The following is a 19,359-nucleotide window of genomic DNA, read 5'->3' on the forward strand; positions in this document are numbered from 1 at the left end:
ATTCCATGGTGTCACCACGGAACCACCACAGGGATGTGGGTGCGTGTCTGAAGCAGCAGCTTCTCCTCATTATGAACCTCCTAGCTTCAGATGTGTTTTAATGTCACTGGGCAGGATAATGGTGACTAATGTCAGGGCTTTGTGTATATGGGCCAGCCTAATCTCCGTAATTAATAGCAATATAAGGAAGGTAGACCAGTACTCCTAACATGTGATCCAGCTATTCATGATCCATCAATGCTCAAATATGTTCAATGGAAATCCTTAAAAGTACACAATTCACACAGTTTAAATGTACATCTTTCTTGGTCACGTGATGAAACCTCTATTCAGCCCCAGATTCAAATCCTCCCTTTGTTCTATGTATCTGTGTGGTGTGCATTACCCACCTGGCAGTCGCTTAGATGCCTTCTCTCATCAGACTGACTGCTGTGGTACTGCTGTGCACAGTGCTGTGTTCAGTGACCCTTCTCTTACCCAAGACCCAAAGCAAACAGTAGTGATGCAGATAGCTTTGTTAAGCCACAGGGTGGACCCATGGCCATCAGCCAATTATATACTTTCTTTCAGTTAAGAAAATGCTGGGCCCAGATCAGGAGCACATTTTGGGCTGTCTCCCTTGGTTCCTGCTGCCTGCTTCTTGGAGCCCGCCCTAGATCCCTGTGGTCTCTTAGCTGCTATGTTAGCTTAATGGCCTCTCTGCCTTCCTTAGCATCTTCCACCCCATTTCTCTGTTCCTACAGTACTCTGGTCCCTTTCTGTTGCTGTCGATGCCCTCAGCTCCTGCCACCAGCTTCTCCAGCTCAAGCCACCCACCCACCACTGACCTTCCCTTTCAGGCTCTGCCCAAGACTCTCATGAGCCATGCAGGCTCTCCCGTGCCTCTGAGACTTTGTCTTGCTGTTCCTGTTTCTGGAATGCCCTTCTCTAATGTCTGGCTTATTCCCATTCTCTAGAGAGAACCTCGGGCCTTGCAATGCTAGGGTCTCCCCCACCCCATAGGCAAGCACTAACCCACCTCGGGGCAGCCCTACCCCTTAAGGGTTCTCTGTCTCCACTGACCTTCCCTGCTTATGGACACACTTTCCTCTCTCAACACAAAGCCAGAACAGACTCTTCCCTGCCAGCCATATCCACTCTGGGAGCTCTAAAACCATGGAAGCAGTTCCCACTCTCTACATCTACTTGGGGTCACCTGGGCAGGCAGGGCTAATGAATGGCGTTGAGGTAGTGAAGCATGTGAGATGGGTGTGGCCTCAGAATCACAGGGAACCCAAACCCTCCATCATCAGTCAATGGTGTCTCCCTCCTCCAGCACAGGCTGCTGCCCCAAAGAGACCCCAGTCCCTGCTCCTGCTCCTCCATCTTCTCTCTCCTGGCCAGACCCAAGCTCTTGCCTGCTCTTTACCTGCCTTCTCAGAGCCACGGCTTCCCCCAGAGGCTGTGATGTTCATATCTCAGAGTGGACAGAGGCCTTCCTGGGGTAGCATGAGTTAGGGTGGCACCAGGTCAGGATCCTTGCAGTTGCACAGCTTCTGCAGCTCCGCAGAATGTCCTGAGCCCTCCGGCTGCCCCCTCCCTGTACTGGACTACACTGCACCCTGAGTCTGGAATCAGGGTGCCTCTGGGAAACAAGCAAGTTGTAGCCACTGAAACCCTGGTGTGAAGAGTAGAAGAGAGAACACAGGCCCGAGGATTTGGGACCTCACTTCAGGTGAGCATCTGAATCTCCCTCCCCATGACTGCATGTTACACAGAGCCCTAGCCTCCTTCTCCCCCTCTCCAGAGAGCTGAACCATGGGATGGGTGAGGAAGGCTAAAAGACCGTCGATAACCCAGCTTCCACTTCAGGGTACCCTCTGTGATGTTGTAGGAAACCAGGAATGGGTGTGCATCTGTGCTTCTAAGCCCGGCACTGTGTAGAGTGGAGATGGGAGGGCTGGTGCATCTAGGATAATGATGTCACCACCCAGAGCTATGGAGTGGTGCTCTTGAATCCATCAGGCGCTTGGTACTCAAGGAGTTGAGCAGCCCACCTTCACTTTCGCTTTCTGCTGACCGACCCTGTTGCTGGCCCGATAGATGGCCAAGACAGGTCACCGTGTAATGGATCACAGCACAGAGTCTCTGGCCAAAGCACCTTTAGCAAGACTGTATGGAAACTGTAATGCATCGTCTTCTAGGTTTAACCGTGAGCTGACTCTGGGCGGCCTTGTTCTGATCTCTCCCAGGCTCCCTAGGCTCCATGTGAGCTCAGAGCAATGGATGAGCAATGTGTGTGTGGAGGGCTAAGCACAGAGACAATGGAGCCAGGCTGCTGTGGGAACTAGTTTGGTCCCACCCCAGGAATCTGGATGTTTCTAGAAGCAGACACCTGTTAGAAGTCCCCTGCGTATCTTGGTGCCATATAGTTGGGAACTGATGGGGCCATACCAGTTATGGGATCCTGCACTTAGAAGTAGTGAGCCCTGAATCCAGACCAAGGCCTGCTGTGTGATCTTTGGCTGATCACTGCCCATCTCTGAGCTTGTTTCCCTTTCTGTGAAGGGGACATGCTGGCCCAGACTCTCAAGGATCGTCAGGAGGACCCAGATAGGAAGCAGCCACCATCATTGCTCTGAGTAGGTCTATCTGGCCCCTGCTTGGCTCCTGCATTGCCGGGGTGGTGAGGCACACTGCTGATAGCCACATGTGCAGTTCAGGGAGCTGGCCCGAGCAATCCTGAAGATAGGGATGTGAACCCACAGGTGTTGTGGCAGGAGCGTAGACAACTACTAGCCAGGTATGAGCTGCCTTGACCCTTTCCTGCCCCTGCCCCTGCCCTGGCCCTGCCCTGGCCCTGACCTGATGTGCTCCTGCCATGTAATGCCCTTGCCCCTGCCCTGCCCTGGTCCCGCATGCCTCTGCCTCTGCCTCTGCTCCTGCTTTGACCCTGCCCTACCCTGTCCTGCCCTGCCATGCCCCTACCTCATCCCTGGCTCTCCTGCCCTGATCCTGGTCCTGCCCTGCCCAAGCCCTGCCCTAGTGCTGTCGCAAGGCAAAACTGTCCCAAGGAAGTCAAGGTCAAGGAAGGGAGTGAGTCCTAGATGTGGGGACAAGGGCACAATCCTTCATCCTCAGCTCGGCTTTGACCTCAGAACTTGGCTCAGCTGCAAGCTCTGGGGACTGAGTAGTCCCACCACGAAGCAGGGCTTGCAAATGACCCTGTGAAGTGGAAATCCTGGGGCCTCACCCTCCTGAAGCCACAAGTGATGGCCTCCCTATGAACACAGCATCCTTTCCTTTCCCTTTCTTCCTTTCTTTTTCTTTCCTCCTTCTCCCCCCTCTCACTCTGCTTTTCTCCTTTCTCTCTTCCTGACACAGAGTCTCAAGATAATTTTATCTCACTGTGTAGTTAGCCCAGGCTATCCTTGAACCCATACCATCTACCTGCCTCATCCACTCAAGGGCTAGGATATATGTGGAAGCCACCACATCCTAGCCGTGAGCAGATTTCCAAAGCATAGATGCATCTCTAAGGGTCTGGGATACGCAGAGGGACTGGATGCATGGTGGCTTGGGGACCTCACTGTGGGATTTTCCCCTCCATTCTCCATGTTTTTTTGTGGATAAGAAACCAGAGTCCAAAATGGTTCATATGGGGTACTTATTGGTCCCCCAGAGATCGTTCCTCAGTCACTGTGGGTATAAGCCAGACCTTTACCCAGTCCCTAGCCCTTGAGGACTGACCCACCTATTGGAAGGATGTCTGGTTCCAGTGCTCCCTGGGGAGTCAAGACTGAGCCTGATACAGTGATGGGTGTCCAGGTATGGTCCTGGCCAGTCATGACTCACTGCATGTGTCTCTCTGAGCACCCAGCTGCTTGGCTCTGGGTGGGGACACACAAAGGCTGATGTTACCATGAGAAGTATAAAAGGAAAGGACCCAGGTGCCTGGGTTAGACTGACTGCCTGGTGACAATATCTTATAACCTCTGGTAGGGTCTCAGGCTCCTGATTTCTCTTTTTTATGCAGCAAGGAAGTAATAGATGTGTGGAAAGGAGAAGAGTAACCACACACACACACACACACACACACACACACGCACGCACACACACCCCTATACCAATAAACACACATGAAGTACATATTTATATTATTATCCCAACATCATGAAAAATAAGCATTGTTACTGTGACGGTTAGCTGTGACTGTCAACTTGATATAACCTGGAATCACCTGGGAAGGAGAACTTCAGCTGATGAATTGTCTAAGTCAGTTAGCCAAAAGCATCTCGGCGGGGGATGATTCTGCCATACTGTCCTGCAGTAGACATGGACTGACTGGCTAACTCCACTCAGTTCTGGGGCTCTGTGCAGAATTCCCACTTTGTCAGCGTAGCCGCTGGTGGTGAGGGCATCCGCCTATCTCACTGAACTCCATCTCCACAGGCTGCAGAGATGGGAAGAAATCCCAGGCAGCCCTGGTGAACACTATTGTAAGCACTATTCTGTGGCAAGGTCTGTGCAGCCATCCTGGATGCCCAGCAGCAGCAGGAGCTCTTCTCTGGGATGGCACAGGCATCCCTCTAGAGGGCCACAGGACTGTTGAGCCCATACGAGCTATCTAAAACCTAGACCACGCCCCTTGCTCCAGTGAACTGGAGACCCCTTTCCTCTGCACCTGGGGAAAGTCTGGGTGGGACTGTCTCCCTAGATCCAGCCCAGTCACTGGCTGTCATGTGGCTCATCTGTATCCTCCCTGAGCCTCAGTTTCCTTGTGTGTCAAATGGGGACAACACACAAGAGATCTTGGGAGATACCAAATAGCAATCGCCTCAAAAGAAGGGCTTAAAAACTACTGCTTCCCCAGTTTCTTCCTTCTGGTTATATAGTAGTAAAGAGTCATTGCCAGAGTGTGGAGGTCACAGGTGGGAGAACCTGCCTGGTCACACTGCCACCAGGAACCAAAAGGAAGGTTGGTAAGTAAGTTGGTTGGTTCCAGACAGGACAACCAACAGTGGGATTATTTGCACATTCTCTGCCCCCTAATGGTAGTGATCTGCCACTGCACCACTTGTTTTTGTTTTGTTTTGTTTTAAAGAGCATCCTGTGTCCACGCTGGACACTTCCCACAGTGCTCATGGTTATAGTTGTCTTTCCCTAAAGACTGATTGTTTTGTTCCTATGGCTCCTCCCCCACTCCTGACTGGTGAGTTAAGAGCCTTGCATGAAAGTATGACTCGTTAATCAAGTTTTAGGGAGCATCTCAGGCATGCTGTTTTTCTCATTTGCAAATTGACATCAGGGAAGTGAGGCCACTTTGTACTTTATGTGTCTTCCTAATTCACACCCTTGGGCTTGGCTGGGCAGGTGATGTGCCTAGCATAGCCCTGTATTCAGAGTGCCTGGGCCTCAGCTGTAGCTCTGACCCTACCTACCCTGCATCTCCTGGAGTCTTGGTGTCCACTCACTCAGACAATAGTGATGCGGAGCTCCTTTGGGCAGGAAGGACCAGGCTGTGTGGATGCCATAGAGTACCCGCTGAGCCAAGATGACCTCTCCTTTCTCATCACAGAGCCTGTAGATCCGACTATGCCAGTTGCAGAAAAGATGTCATATTGAGAGGTGGCAAGACAGCTATTGGAGGCCAGTGTCCCTTTCCAGAAGGGTTACTTGATATCAAATCCAGCTTTGATATTTGATACATACCCATGTGCTGGAAGCCATAATGTAACACACACACACACACACACACACACACACCCCTGCAGATGAGTGCACAGCATCTCCTTGCATACAGAGGCACACACAGACTACTGGAGTTGGGCATTCTAGTGACTAGAGGAGGCTTGAACCCTCCTCAGGGGCTCAGCCAAGCACCCCTGACTGCCTCTTCTGACTGCCTCCCACTGAGCTACTATACTCAACTCCAGCAATGAGAAATGTTATCGGATTGGCTTCAGCCCATAACAGAGCTTGAATTTACTTTTTTAAGCTTTCTGAGATATAATTCTCATACCATAAAAATATACCTCTCTGAAGTATGTCCTTAACACTGCCAGTGTAGTCAAAATTACACTGTTTAATTCAAGAACATTTCGTCACCTCTGAAAGATCTGTTAGTACCTCCTGTTAACAGAGCTTCCCCCTCCCAATCTCCAGACTGAGTCTGACTCTTCTTGCACCAAAACCAAGCTGTCTTGATTGCTGTCACTTTGTAGTGAATCTGAGGTCGGGAAGTGCTTGGATCCTCTACCAGGACATGTCTGGTGTCAAGAGTGGGTTTGGGGCTGGGTGGGGGTGGCACACACCTTTAATCCCAGCACTTGGGAGGCAGAGGCAGAGGCAGGTATGGATCTCTGTGAGTTCATGGCCAGCCTGGTCTACAGAGTGAGTTCCAGGACAGCCAGGGCTGTTACACAGATAAACTTTGTCTTGAAAAACAAAACAAAACAAAAAACAACAAAAAACCGAGAAAGAAAGAAAGAAAGAAAGAAAGAAAGAAAGAAAGAAAGAAACAAAGAAACAAAGAAAGAAAGAAAGGGAAAATTAGGTTGTAGGCATAGAGTGATCAGCACTCAGCACTCGGCAGCGCTCTGAAGGACTGCCTTCTTTAGCACGGGCTCATGTCAGTTAATTCAGGTTCAAGAGAAACCCCTCTGCCTAGAGGGGACAGTCCCAACTGGAGTGCCTAGTAACAGCAGCAGCAGTGAGCAAGCCTTGCCTGGTGAAGAAGGCCTTCTCATCGGCTGCTGTGAGGCTCAGCGGGGTGATGGGGGACGGGGGACGGGGGGGGGGGACGGGGGGACGGAGGGAGGGGGAACAGCCATTTCCGGTGAGTTCACGTAATCGGCAGCCCCTAGGATGTCACAACCCCTTCACGTTATAATCCAAAAGTTGTTGTTTCTGAGGAAGGCACACTGCCTAAGTGGCTGCTGTGGGCTCCTTTCATCATCTTCCCAGGGGAAGGGAAGACGTAGCATGATCGTGTCGGGGCATCTCGAGCATCTCCCATGAGGCCCTAGCAAGCCCGCAGGTCTCTACTAGTCACTCAACCAACACCAATCCACCCAGTCACCCGAATGCACCCAGCATTGTGCTAGCTATGGCTGGAGATGGGACAAGAGCTAGGGACGCCCCCTCAGAGAAGGAAGCTGAGTACAGTGGGTGTGGCTCTCTGAAAGAGGCTGTCAATCACAGTCAAGCGACCACTCGTTTGAGAATCTAGACTCCTGGTTATCTACTTCTCCCAGTAGCAGGCTGTGCAACTTCTGATAAGACACTTGACTGCAGTTTTTGTTTGTTTGCTTGTTTGTTTTTTACTCTTCGGGGACCTGCCATTCAGCTCCCAAATAAATACAGGAAAGAAGCTTATTCTTATTAACGAATGCCCTGCCTTAGCTTGGCTTGTTTCTAGCCAGCTTTTCTAACTTAAATTATCATGTTTCTCTTTAACTACATTTTGCCTCTGAGCTTTTTACCTTTCTTTATTCTGTATATCTTTTCTTCTTACTCCGTGGCTAGCTGTGTGGCTGTGTGGCTGGGTGGATGGGTTGCTGGAGGCTGGGGGCTGTGTGGCTGGGTGGCTGGGTGGCTGTGTGGCTGTGTGGCTGTGTGGCTGGGTGGCTGTGTGGCTGTGTGGCTGGCCCCTGACATCCTCCTCTCCTTTTCTCGCTCCTTGCTCTTTTTCTCGAGCCTAAATTCCTCCTCCTATTTATTCTCTCGGCCTGGCACCCATGCCTATTTCTCTCTCCTACTTAGCTATTGGCTGTTAGCTCTTTATTAGACCAATCAGGTGTTTTAGGCAGGCAAAGTAACACAGCTTTACAGATCTGAACAAATGCAACTTAAAAGAATGCAATACATCTTTGCATCATTAAACAAACATTCTGCAGCATACACAAATGTAACACATCTTAAGTATCCCACAACACTTGGCCTCTCGGTGCCTCTGTTTAATCCCTCGAGCCGGGTGGTGCTGATTGCATAGCCTTTGCAAATCCTCCCTACTTGTTGCTGCTGTGTCCCCTGGGAAGGGGAAGAAGAGAGGAGGAAGAATGTCAAAGCAAGGAGGGGGTGGGCCATCCTCTTGAGGGAATCTTAGAAGGAAGAAGTTTGGGTAAGAAGAGTGGCCAAGACACAAGGGCAGAGACTTCGGGGCCGTCACGGCTGCCTGAAAAGGAGGCAAAGTGCTGTGGAAGTGCCCAGTGCCAGGCTAAGTGCGAGGTTTAGACTTGGGCCCCAGGCCTGTGGGGAGCAGTGTTAGTAACTTCCCTCGTTTCTTGACAAAATACTCACAAAAGCACTTATGAGAGGATGGGACTATGTGGTGCACCGAGAGGCTACGGGCCATCAGGGAAAGGAAGAGAGATGGGGCAGAAATCACCACGGGGGTCTGCAGTCAGGAAGGGTAGAGAGGCAAACGCTGGTGCCCAGCACTCACTTCTTTTCATTTCCATTCAGTCCAGGGGCCCAAACTCACAAAAATAAATAAAATTAAATTGGCACGGATGGTTCAAAGGCAAACAAACCACAAAACTAATTAAGAATGGTCTGTAAACTTTCAAAATGTTTCAACCATACCATTTTTGTCCACCAAAAATAGAAAGCAAGCTACCAGGTGAATGCATCTGAGATGTGCTCTCAGACCCAGGGGTTCTGTTTGCATAAATTCTCAGGGAAGCAATTTGATCCTGGGTCTTCGTGATAGGTAACTAGTCAGATATTGAAAGTCATTGAATATGGACCCTGCCGTAGAATATTACATAAGATATGATACATTATACTGTGGAACATTTGTTTTAATGATGCAAAGATAGGTTGCATTCTTTTATGCTGCATTTGTTTAACTCTGCGAAGCTGTGATTCTTTGCCTGTCTAAAACACCTGATGGTCTAATAAAGCGCTGGACAGCCAATAGCTAGGAAGGAGAAAAACAGGCAAGGCTGGCTGGCAGGCAGAGAGAATAAATAGGAGAAAAAGAAAAAGATCTAGGAGTGAGAAAAAGAAGAGGCCAGCCAGCCAGCGGTGAAGTAAAAGTAAAAGTAGGATTACTCAAGAAAGAAAAGAAAAAAACCTAGAGGCAAAAGGTAGGTGGGGTAATTTCAGTTAAGAAAAGCTGGCTAGAAACAAGCCAACCTAAGGCTGGGCCTTTATTTAAACCAAAAAAAAATAAAGACTAAGACTCCTGTGTGACTTATTTGGGAACTGGGTGGCGGCCCCCTCCAAAAGCCAAAGGAGTAAAAAGAAATAACACTAACAACAGGAACCCCCCCCCCACAGCAGCTTATAAAACAGGGACTGATGTTGTGGGGCAGTGACTGGGGTCTGAGGAACCAGCAGGATGGCTGGGCAGGTAAAGGCACTGTGATGGCTAATCCTGGCCTGTCAACCTGGCACCCTGGGAAAAAGCCATCAGATGCAGAACTGTCTATCAGGTTGGCCTGTGGATGCGTCTTTGGGCATTTTCTTGAATTTTAATTGATGCAGGTGGTCCCAGCCCACCGGGAGAGATACCATCCTTGTGCAGGTGGTTCCGGGAAACCGGTGAGCAGCCTCCCTCCATTCCTCTGTTAGTCTCTGCTTCAGCTCCTGCCCTGACTTCCCTCAGTGGTGTCTGTGATGGAAGTGTGAGCCAAATAAACCCTTTCCTCCTCAGCTTGCTTTTGATCATGATGTTTATCATGGCATCAAGAAGCAAACTGGAACAGGTGCTTGCCACCGAGCCTGCTGACCTAAGTTTTTTCTCCTGGACCCACATGGCGGAAGGAGAAAACTGACTCTTGGGTGCTGTCCTCTGACCTCCACCTGCATGCCATGGTACACACACGTACCGCCGGCCTAAATAAAAAGTAAAAAGAATAGAACCTGATTCATATCTCTGACTCTGAATGGAGACATAACAATCTAAACAGCCCATAAAAACCTGTAAGATTACAAAAACCCATAGACTTTCTGATAAAACTAAGACGGCTATCCGTTTCTCCTTTAAAGTTTATCCAAATGGTCCTGTCAATTACCTGGACAAGAAACACCATCTCTGGAAGCTGTGTGTTCCATAGTTTAGAAAATGACTATGGACCTGCTTAAACATGCAGGTTGGCACAACGGTTGCTAGCCATTGCCGCCTCTCACCCTTGAGAGTGCCAGCTTCAGTTTGTAATAAACACATCTGTCTTCTACACCGGACCCTTGAGCTAAGTGTTTCCCGAAATGCGTCTGCAATCATTCCTCCTCACACTGCTACCTCCGGCTCCTTGGTGGCCCATCCTCCAAGTGCTTTTCTATATGGATATGGACCGGCTTACCAGCATTGCTTCAGAAATAACCCCTGTGCTATTAACCTGCTGCAGGCAATGCATCTTTCTGTATGCTGTTAGTTCTTGGCATGCTTTTTGTTTTGCCTGTACCTAGACGCAAGCCCCTTGTGCTGGGTTAAAATTAAAACTGCCTCACAGGATAGATTGAATTATTGGCCCCAGGTTGCCATCCTTCCATGACCATGTAAATCCATTCTTTAGCCAGAGCTCCCTGGGAGGCAGACTGTTTTCCCACCTCAGAATTTGGGTTGACATTGTGACTTCCTCACAGAGACCCCCTGGGTCCAGGAGGGTGAGAGCTGAATGGAGCAGACTCATTAGGACCCGGCACTTGCCTACACCAAAACCATTGGGTCCTCAGTCAACTTCCATGTCCACACATGATCAATAACTGCGTAAGCCAGTGAGTGTGCATGTGGTTGCTTGTGCCCCAGCAGTAGCCAACTGATATACCTGCACACTGGTTCGAATACCACACTCCAAACCCAGAGTAACCTTCATGGGGAACCAGTCTCCCTGATGGGCATCAATTATGTCTTTAAGGAACATGTCTAAAAATGGGAGAGAGGTTGGGCAGGAGAGATAGATCAGTGAGTAAGAGCACTTAACTGCTTTTGCAGGGGACCCAAGATCAAATCCCTTTTAACAGCTCACAATCACCTGTAAGTCTAATTCCTGAGGGCCTAATGTCTTCTTATGACTTCTGTGGGCTCCTGTATGTGAGTGATACATACATACACTAAGATGCACACACACACACACACACACACACACACACACACACACAATTCTATTTTTTTTAAGTGGGAGAGAACTCGAGAGATGTCTCATTGGTTAAGAGTACTTGCTCCCCAGTCATAAGGAATAGAATTCTGACCCTCAGGTGGTTCCCAGATAACTATAACTCCAGCTTTCAAGGAATCTGATATCCTCTTCTGTCCTCCATGGGCATTCACACACACACACACACACACACACACACACACACCTGTGTGTGTATATACTCAGGCAGACATAAACATACATAAATAAAATAAAAATTAAAAGTGGGAGAGGTGTCTGTGTTTCCTTAGAAACAGTGATTCACTATGGACAGTAGGATTAATTCTTATTTTGTCCTTTGTTCTACATACTTTATTTTTGGTTTTTCAAGACAGGGTTTCTCTGTGTAGCTTTGGAACCTGTCCTGGAACTCGCTCTGTAGACCAGGCTGGCCTCGAACTCACAGAGATCCACCTGCCTCTGCCTCCTGAGTATTGGGATTAAAAGCGTGTGCCACCAACACCACCATCACCACCACCCAGCTTGTTCTGTATACTTTTATATCTTGTCTAAAGTGCCTACAATAAGCATATTTAACTCTTATAAGAAGAAACTTATTTAAAAGCCAGAAACAAATTCTTCTGGATATGGTCTTGATCCTAACTCTTAGTGTATATAACAAGCAAATGCCACACTCCCCAGGCAGGTTTTGTGAGGCCAGTTTCCAACATGGAGTGGAGACATTAAAAGACCAAAAGCTCAATTCAGTGTGCACAGAGCAAGAAAACCAGAGCTCAGCTTGTCAGTTTCCCAGCCACTGGGCCCTGGTGGATAGTGAGCAGAATGACACAAAAACATGATTCTCACCTCAGAGGGGGGAAGAGAGAGCTGATTCTGAGGTCAAACTTAAGTGAACATGGCCCACGAAGGCAGATGCAGGTTGCCACCCCAATCCTACTTGGCAATGATTCCATGGAGTTTTTATACTAGTGGAACAAAGGAAGTCCTAAGCCAAGACACCACAAATACATTGGTCGAAACATCTGGTAGGTGACTACAGTAAAGCAGGGGAACTTAGCCATAGGCTAAGATGCTGCTGTCTGATGCTGTTCTTAGGCAACCTTTGGGTCGGTAGAAGCCAGGGGCCTGTTTGCACATTCCAGAAGGATTGACCTAATAGTCACAGAATATTTAGGTAAGACACAGGGTAGGCAGTAAACGTGTAGGAGGTTAAAGATAGCCCAGGATGATTTGGCTCCCAACCTATAACATTCCATCCTCCAGGGTCACAGATGTCTGAAACATTCCATTATCAGCCTCGTAGAATGTTCATTACAGGTATGGACTTCCTTTTTCTGGGAAATTCTGTTTACAGGCAGCAGAGATCAAATGGGCTCTCTGGGAATCCACACTGCCTACTTCCTTCCTTTACATGGTCCTTGCTGGTGGCTGCACAGTTATTGTAAACAGTCATGAAGCTGGTGGGTGTGTCATTTAGAGGAAAGTGTGTGAACATGATGTCTAAAGTCTATATCAGACCTCTGAGCAGCCATCCTGGGGTCTAGTTGCTTTTAGCCAATTGCTATGAGGAACCTCCAGATTTGTTCTTACAGCTAAGAATAGCTGGAGGAGTGAGCAAAGCAGGTTGGATACAGTATGCGCAGGGTGGCATTGGACAACAGTTGTGTTCCATGGATTAGGCCAAGTGACCAGGCCATCAGTAGAGGAGAGGATCCTGCTAAGGGATGAATATGGGAAGAGGATTGGGGAGGGGTTGGCATGACCTTTTCAAGGCTCTGTAGATGAAAGTTTCTGTCCTGCTGGGTCCTGTAGCCAGGTCCTATAGCTGTGTAGTCCCAAATAAATACATATAAGTTTATATTAATTATAAACTGTTTGGCCAATGGCTGAGGCTTCTTATTGGCTAGCTCTCTCTTATTAACATATTTCTATTAATCTATGTATCTCCACATGGTCTTAGCTTATCAGAGAATTCCCAGGCATCCTACCTTCCAGTGGCTACATGGCATCTCTCCCTGGCTGCTGCTTCCCTGTTTTCCTCTTCCCCAAATTCTCCTAGTCTGTTAGCCTCGCCCATACTTCCTGCTTGGCTACTGGCCAATTAGCATTTGTTCATCAATCAATAGGAGGAACATATGTTCACAGCATACAGAAGGACATTTCCCATCAAGGCTCTCACCCAGGATAAGGTCCAGCCTCCTTCAGAAGCCAGGCTCTCTGTCTCCACACGAAGAATGGATGGAGTTGGAGCAGGCACAGAGGTGCCTCAGCTTTCTAGAAACCACTTCAGATGTTCCTGTTGCACAGAAGCCAGAGCTGTCCCTGCCAAGCCCAAGAGGGTATGACACTATCTGAACTCAAGACTTGGCCTTTCAGACTTGGCCCTGGGGAGCCATAGATGGGTAGTTGGATGGAAAACTGACCTGTGAGTAATGTTTCCAAGCCTGTGGGTCCACTTTAAACCACAAAGGGAGATGTGGCCAGGTATGAGGCCAACTTGAACAATTATTTATCTTCCAAACACCTTTGTTGGGGGTACTCAGGGATTGAACCCAGAGCCTTGCTGTGCTAGGCAAGTGCTCTGCATTGACCTACATCCCCAACCCCACCCCACTTCATTTACTTATTCAATTTTAATTATTAGTTTTTAAATCGGGGTCTACATACATAGGCCTGACTGTCCTGGACCAGGTTGGCCATAAACTGACAGAGATAAGCCTGTCTCTGTCTCCAAATGTTGGGAAGAAAGGCGTGTGCCACAAGCCAGGGCAGAGCTTGTACAGCTGGCTGTCTGGGACCTCTAGATTGCACCTCTTTCCTTTAATTTCTTTGGCTCAAGAGGACACTGTGTGTCCCCCCTCTCTTGACCTGATGGAAAATTAAATAGCTCCATTTGTGAGGCTCCCCTGGTACAACCTGTTGGGGTTATGTGGACCCAGGCAATTTTCTCAGTGCAAAATGTCAGGAATATTGCTATAACCAACCCCTGCCGAAACACACAAGGCTTTCTGAGGGAGGAGACAACTGCACAGTATCCAGAGGATTGCAACAAAGGGAGATTTGTCAGCCAGGGGCCTCACTTCCTTCAGACAGCACAGGTCTTTTGTCAGAGCCAGTGGGGAACTTCCTCTCTCATGACACCTGCTTTGGCCTTTCCTTGATTCCAGAAAGTTCTCCCTTTCTGCCAGCTTGACCTCTACATTCTCCAATCCCCGATCCCATTGTCCTTAAGTTTCTTCCTCAAATATGCCCCGGGGCAGGGGTGAGACAAGGCTCTGCTCTGTGGGGGAGGGAGGTGATGGGTTCGGAGTTCAGATGGGGTGGAGTGGGGTTGAAGGCAAAGGGGCTCGAGATCTTTCCCAGCTGAGGGACAGTCCTAGAATCTAGACCTCATGACCTTTTCCGGCTCACAGTAGGAGAAAGACAGTGTTGACATTAGGTGACAGAACCCTAAAGCCCATATGGGGCTTGCACTTAGAGCGGGGGTAGGGGGGTGGGGGGGTGGGGGGGATGGTGGTGGAGCAGTGGGGATGGGGGGGTGGTCCTGCTGCTCCCTCAACCTGCAGTTGACAAGGAGTGGATTGTTTGTTCAGTCAAAAAAGCCCACACAAAGGAAGGTGTGAGGGGCTGTAGTGTTCTCGTTCCTTCCAGCACAGCCTCCCTGTGTTGATTCTGAGAGACACCAACCGCCTTGTACAGGCACACCACACATACCTCTTTGGGTGACACCACCATGGCTGGTGGGGGTCAGCAAGTGTCAGGCAGGCTTCACTGTCTGTTGTGTTATGTTTGTGCACACTAGAATGAGTAAGACTGAGGCCCTAGGGGCCACTACACCAAGCCCACACTCCCCAAATGCTTTCACAATGCAGCCACTCACAGCCGAGAAACCGGGTCCAGAGAGTGCTGACCTGTTCAGCCTGCAATGCCTAGGGAATGGCGTCATGAGTGTGCCTGATGCCATTTGCCTACTTGCATAATTACTATGTCCTCCTCTCCCTCCAGTCACAGCAGCAGGGCGTGTCAACATAGAGAGAGTTGAGAGAACTTATGACCGACCCCCAGTGCAGTCTGGGAAGGCTTCAGACAGAGCTGACCTGTGAAGGATGGTAGCTTTGGGTAGCCGAGCCTCTAGGAGGGTGCTTGTGCTTAGGGTGAGCAAGTGAGGGAAAGGTTCTGAACCCCTAAACTTCTTCAGGGAAGCTGAGATTCACTGGGGAAGGACGAGGGAGAGGTCAGCAGAGAATAAGATGGGACCCCGGAGGAAGAGCTATCTGCCTTGAGCAGCCTGAGAAAGAGCAGACAAAGAGACTCAGTCATCTCGGCAGCACAGCCGGGCCTCACAGGCTACACCCAGAGGTCCAAGGTCCTCATGGGGAGGCCTGACTCCTCTCTCACCCTATGAAGCCACAGCTGCCCACAGCTGCCATCCCTGGCTTCTCCTGTGGAAAAGCCTGAACTCCAGATGCAGGAAGAGAGGGCCATCTGTCCCTGCACAAGGACTGCCTGGAAGATGGTCCAAACAGCGTTTGAGCTGAGGGGAGGTTTCCTCCCCTGGTCATCTTCCCAGAGTTCAGGAAGCAACCTGATGAGTACAGAGTGAAGGCCTCCATGTCCCCTGACCCAGGTGGGAGATGAGCCTCCCGCTCCCCAACAAACCGTTTCACTGGGATGGGTTGTTAAAGGCTCCACTGCTAAGTATATATTTTAATTTTTTTTTCTTTTGAGACAGAGTCTCATGTTTCCCAGGTTGGCCTTAAACTAGTTAAACCCAGGATAGCCTTCACCTTCCAACCCTCATGCTGGATGTATATGTATGTATGTATGTATGTATGTGGTGCCGAGGATCATCCCAGGATTTCATGAGCTAAGCAAGTACCGCATTGATGGAGCTATACCCTCAGCCCCTTAAATGGCTCTCTTAACCACCCAGGTTACCCACCCCTCTAACTGGGTGAGAAATTAAAGAATCAAAGAGGACCTAGGAGTTGCTTGAGGATACACAGTCATAAGTGACAGAGCCAGAAACCAAGAAGCCAAGGTTCCTTGCAGACTTCAGCCCCCTGTTCTTTCCTTAGACCAAGGTTGGCTTTGTTTGCAGTTGTTGAGGTCTGGGCATGGGGTGCAGCCTCAGCTGGCAAAAAGTCCTCACCATGCCCCACACCACACCCACGGGGCCACTCCTGGCTCAGTCATTCTTCACCAAGGGATGAAAAGCTCAGCCTGGATGAAGCACTTAATGAGGAGTCAGAAAGTCCAGGATCCTGACTGGACATGGTGAGGCACACTTGTAATCTCAGCAATCAGGCAATAGAGCCAGGAGGATTCTGAGTTCACAGTCAGCCAGGGTTACATGGCAAGAACTTGTCTCACAAGAAAGGGCTAGGCAGAGGCACAGAGCAGAAGTAGGTAATCCCAGCAGGGCCACTCCTAGCCCAGGCTGTTCCTGTCATTTCTCTCTGGGTTGAGTTCACTGACAAAATAAAATAAAAGACAACCTTGAGTTCCAGCTACCAAAACGGCTAAGGCAAAAGGATCACCTGAATCCAGGGGTTCAAAGCCACCTTGGGTAACCATGGGGCCAGTTAGCAAAGCAAAACAAACAAGTAGCAGAAATTCTGCAAAAGTAAGGAAGAGCATGAAGTGGCAGGTCAGGGCATAGTGTAAGGCTCTCACACCACGGCATGGCTTCTCTGTAGTACGTCCAAGCTTGGCACTTAGGCTACGTAGGACTCAGTAAGGCTGTATGTTGTAGATTTAGGCAAGTAATTTTCTTCCCTTTCTCCTTCCTTCCTTCCTCCCTCCCTCCCTCCCTTCCTCCCTCCCTCCCTCCCTTTCTCCCTTCCTCCCTCCCTCCCTTCCTTCCTTCCTTCCTTCCTCTGTAGTTGAACTTTCTTTTGGGCCATCAGCTAACAAATAACAACACAGAGACTTATTAATTTGAAAGTTTGGCCTTAGCTTAGGCTCGTTCCCAACTAGCTCTCATAACTTAAACTAACCTGCTTCTATTAATCTACATTCTACCATGTGGCTTCCCCCTATCTCTTTCATTCAGTATGTCCAACTTGCTGAGTCCCATCGGCATCTCTGCTTTTCCCCATCCCAACATTCCTCTCTCTGCCTGGAAGTCCCACCTAATCTCTCCTGCCTAGCTATTGGCCATTCAACTCTTTATTAAGCCAATCAGATGCCTTAGACAGAGACACATCTTTACAGTGTACAAAAAAGATTATGCCCCAACATTCTTCCCTCCTTTCTTTCCTCCCCTCTTTCCTTCCTTATAAGACAAGGTCTCACTGTCTCACTCTGTAGCCTTGGCTGGCTTAGGACTGATATGTAGACAAGGCTTGCCTTGAATTCAAAGAGATCCACACCCACCAGCCTTTGCCTCCTGAGTACTGGAATCAAATGTATGCTATACCAAACAGGACTAAGCAAGTAAGTTGATCTCGTGATACAGGGACAGGGACACAACTTAGGAATGAGAAGACTGAGTAAAGGAATTCACGTTGAGGGTCCTAGTGTGCCTGGTTGTGGGTGCCCTGCACAAAGGACCCATGAATCGATAGCTGCTATTGAAGCTCCGGGCACTGCCCTTGATCCCTACCCAATGTGTGGTGCAGGCACCAAAGACACAGATGTTGATTTGAACACGAGCCTAACTGGGCTGGGGAGAGGGTGATGGAAGACATGAAGGTGAAAGCAGAGACCTGTATGTAGGTACCTGGAAGTATTCACACAGATATGCCTAGACTTGATAACAGAGCTGTGCTTGGTAAAGCAATCACAGATCTAAAACATGGTAAGATAAAGGGCTAGGAAGATGTCCATTGGAAAGGTACTTGCCCCACAAGCATAAGGGCCCGAGTTCAATCCCTCCAGAGCCTATATTAAATAAAAGATTCCATACATGGTGGTATGTTTTTATAATCCCGGTGCTGGGGAGGCAGAGACAGTGAGCCTCCCGAGGCTCTGCAGCCAGCTACTCTAGTGGAATCTGTGCGTTCCCTGTCCAGTGAGGGACTCTGTGTTGTGGAATATCATTTTAATTGTCTAAAGATATGTTACTGCTGCTTTTGTTAATGATGCAAAGACATGTTACATTTGATTAACCTGGGGTCAGGAGGCTGAGTCAGCAATTAGCTGACAGGAAGTGGTAGGGAGGAACTAAGTGTAATGAGGGTTCTTGAGTGGGGGTTGAGCAGAAGGATAGCCCTTTTTCGGGAGATGCAAGAAAGGAGAGGTCAGCTATTTGCTCTTCAGCCTCTCAGAGCTGGGAGGATTTCACCTCAACCTTTGAATCCTGAGTTCTATAGAAGGATAGAGATTTAGATAAAGCTTCCTTTAGCTGCTGTGATAAATCCATTGCATGAGGGAACTAGAGAATCCCTGCCTGGCTGCAGCCTGTGCCGCTGAACCACTGCTGGTAGCTAAGGAGTTGCAATTGCCAGTTGGCACACCAGTTGCTTAAGGTACAGCCACTGAACTGAATGAAAAACAACATTTTGTCCCCCGAAATAAGATGGAAGGGCTGGAGGGATGACTCAGGGTTAAGAGCACTTACTGCTCTTCCTGAGAACCCGGGTTCCATCTCCAGCACCCATGTCAGGTGGCTTCTCAACCATCTATAACTCAAGCTCCCGGGCACCCAACACAACTGGCCTCCATAGGTCCCTGCACTCACACACACATGTGCCCATGAAGGCATACACACACACACACACACACACACACACACACACATACGTACACATATGTTACTAAATTCCTTCCCAGGGGTTAGCTGTAAGCAATGTCTACCCCTCCTCCCAAAGTCTCAATGTCAAATCAAGGCACAGTTCCATGAGAGCTCACTCTGGGGAACCAGTGAGTTTACTGGACTCCTTAAAGAGCATATAGGTGGGACTTACATGGCTATGGGTGCTCCTCCCCCAACTGGCACCTAGAAAGCCTTACCCAGAAATCATAAAGCTTCCCTGTAGTCATATAGATGGAAGGAGGACCCCACACACACACTCCAGGAGTCCCCAGATGATATATACTCTAGTCCCAGGCCTGGCACTGCATTTAGAAGTGGTGGGGACAGCGGATACTCAGTTGAGGGTCTCCTGTCCTACTCTACCCCTCTATTTGCGAGCGAAAACAATCAGCAAACATACCTGGGATGATCTTTTGCAAAGGGGACACAGTTGAACTCCCCCAGATCATGGCTGCCTGGCTTAGACACATTTAATTATAATAACATAATTTAAAGTAATCAAAATCTTTCTTTTTT

Source organism: Phodopus roborovskii, unplaced genomic scaffold (assembly GCF_943737965.1).
Source record: "Phodopus roborovskii unplaced genomic scaffold, PHOROB, whole genome shotgun sequence".
NCBI lineage: Eukaryota > Metazoa > Chordata > Mammalia > Rodentia > Cricetidae > Phodopus > Phodopus roborovskii.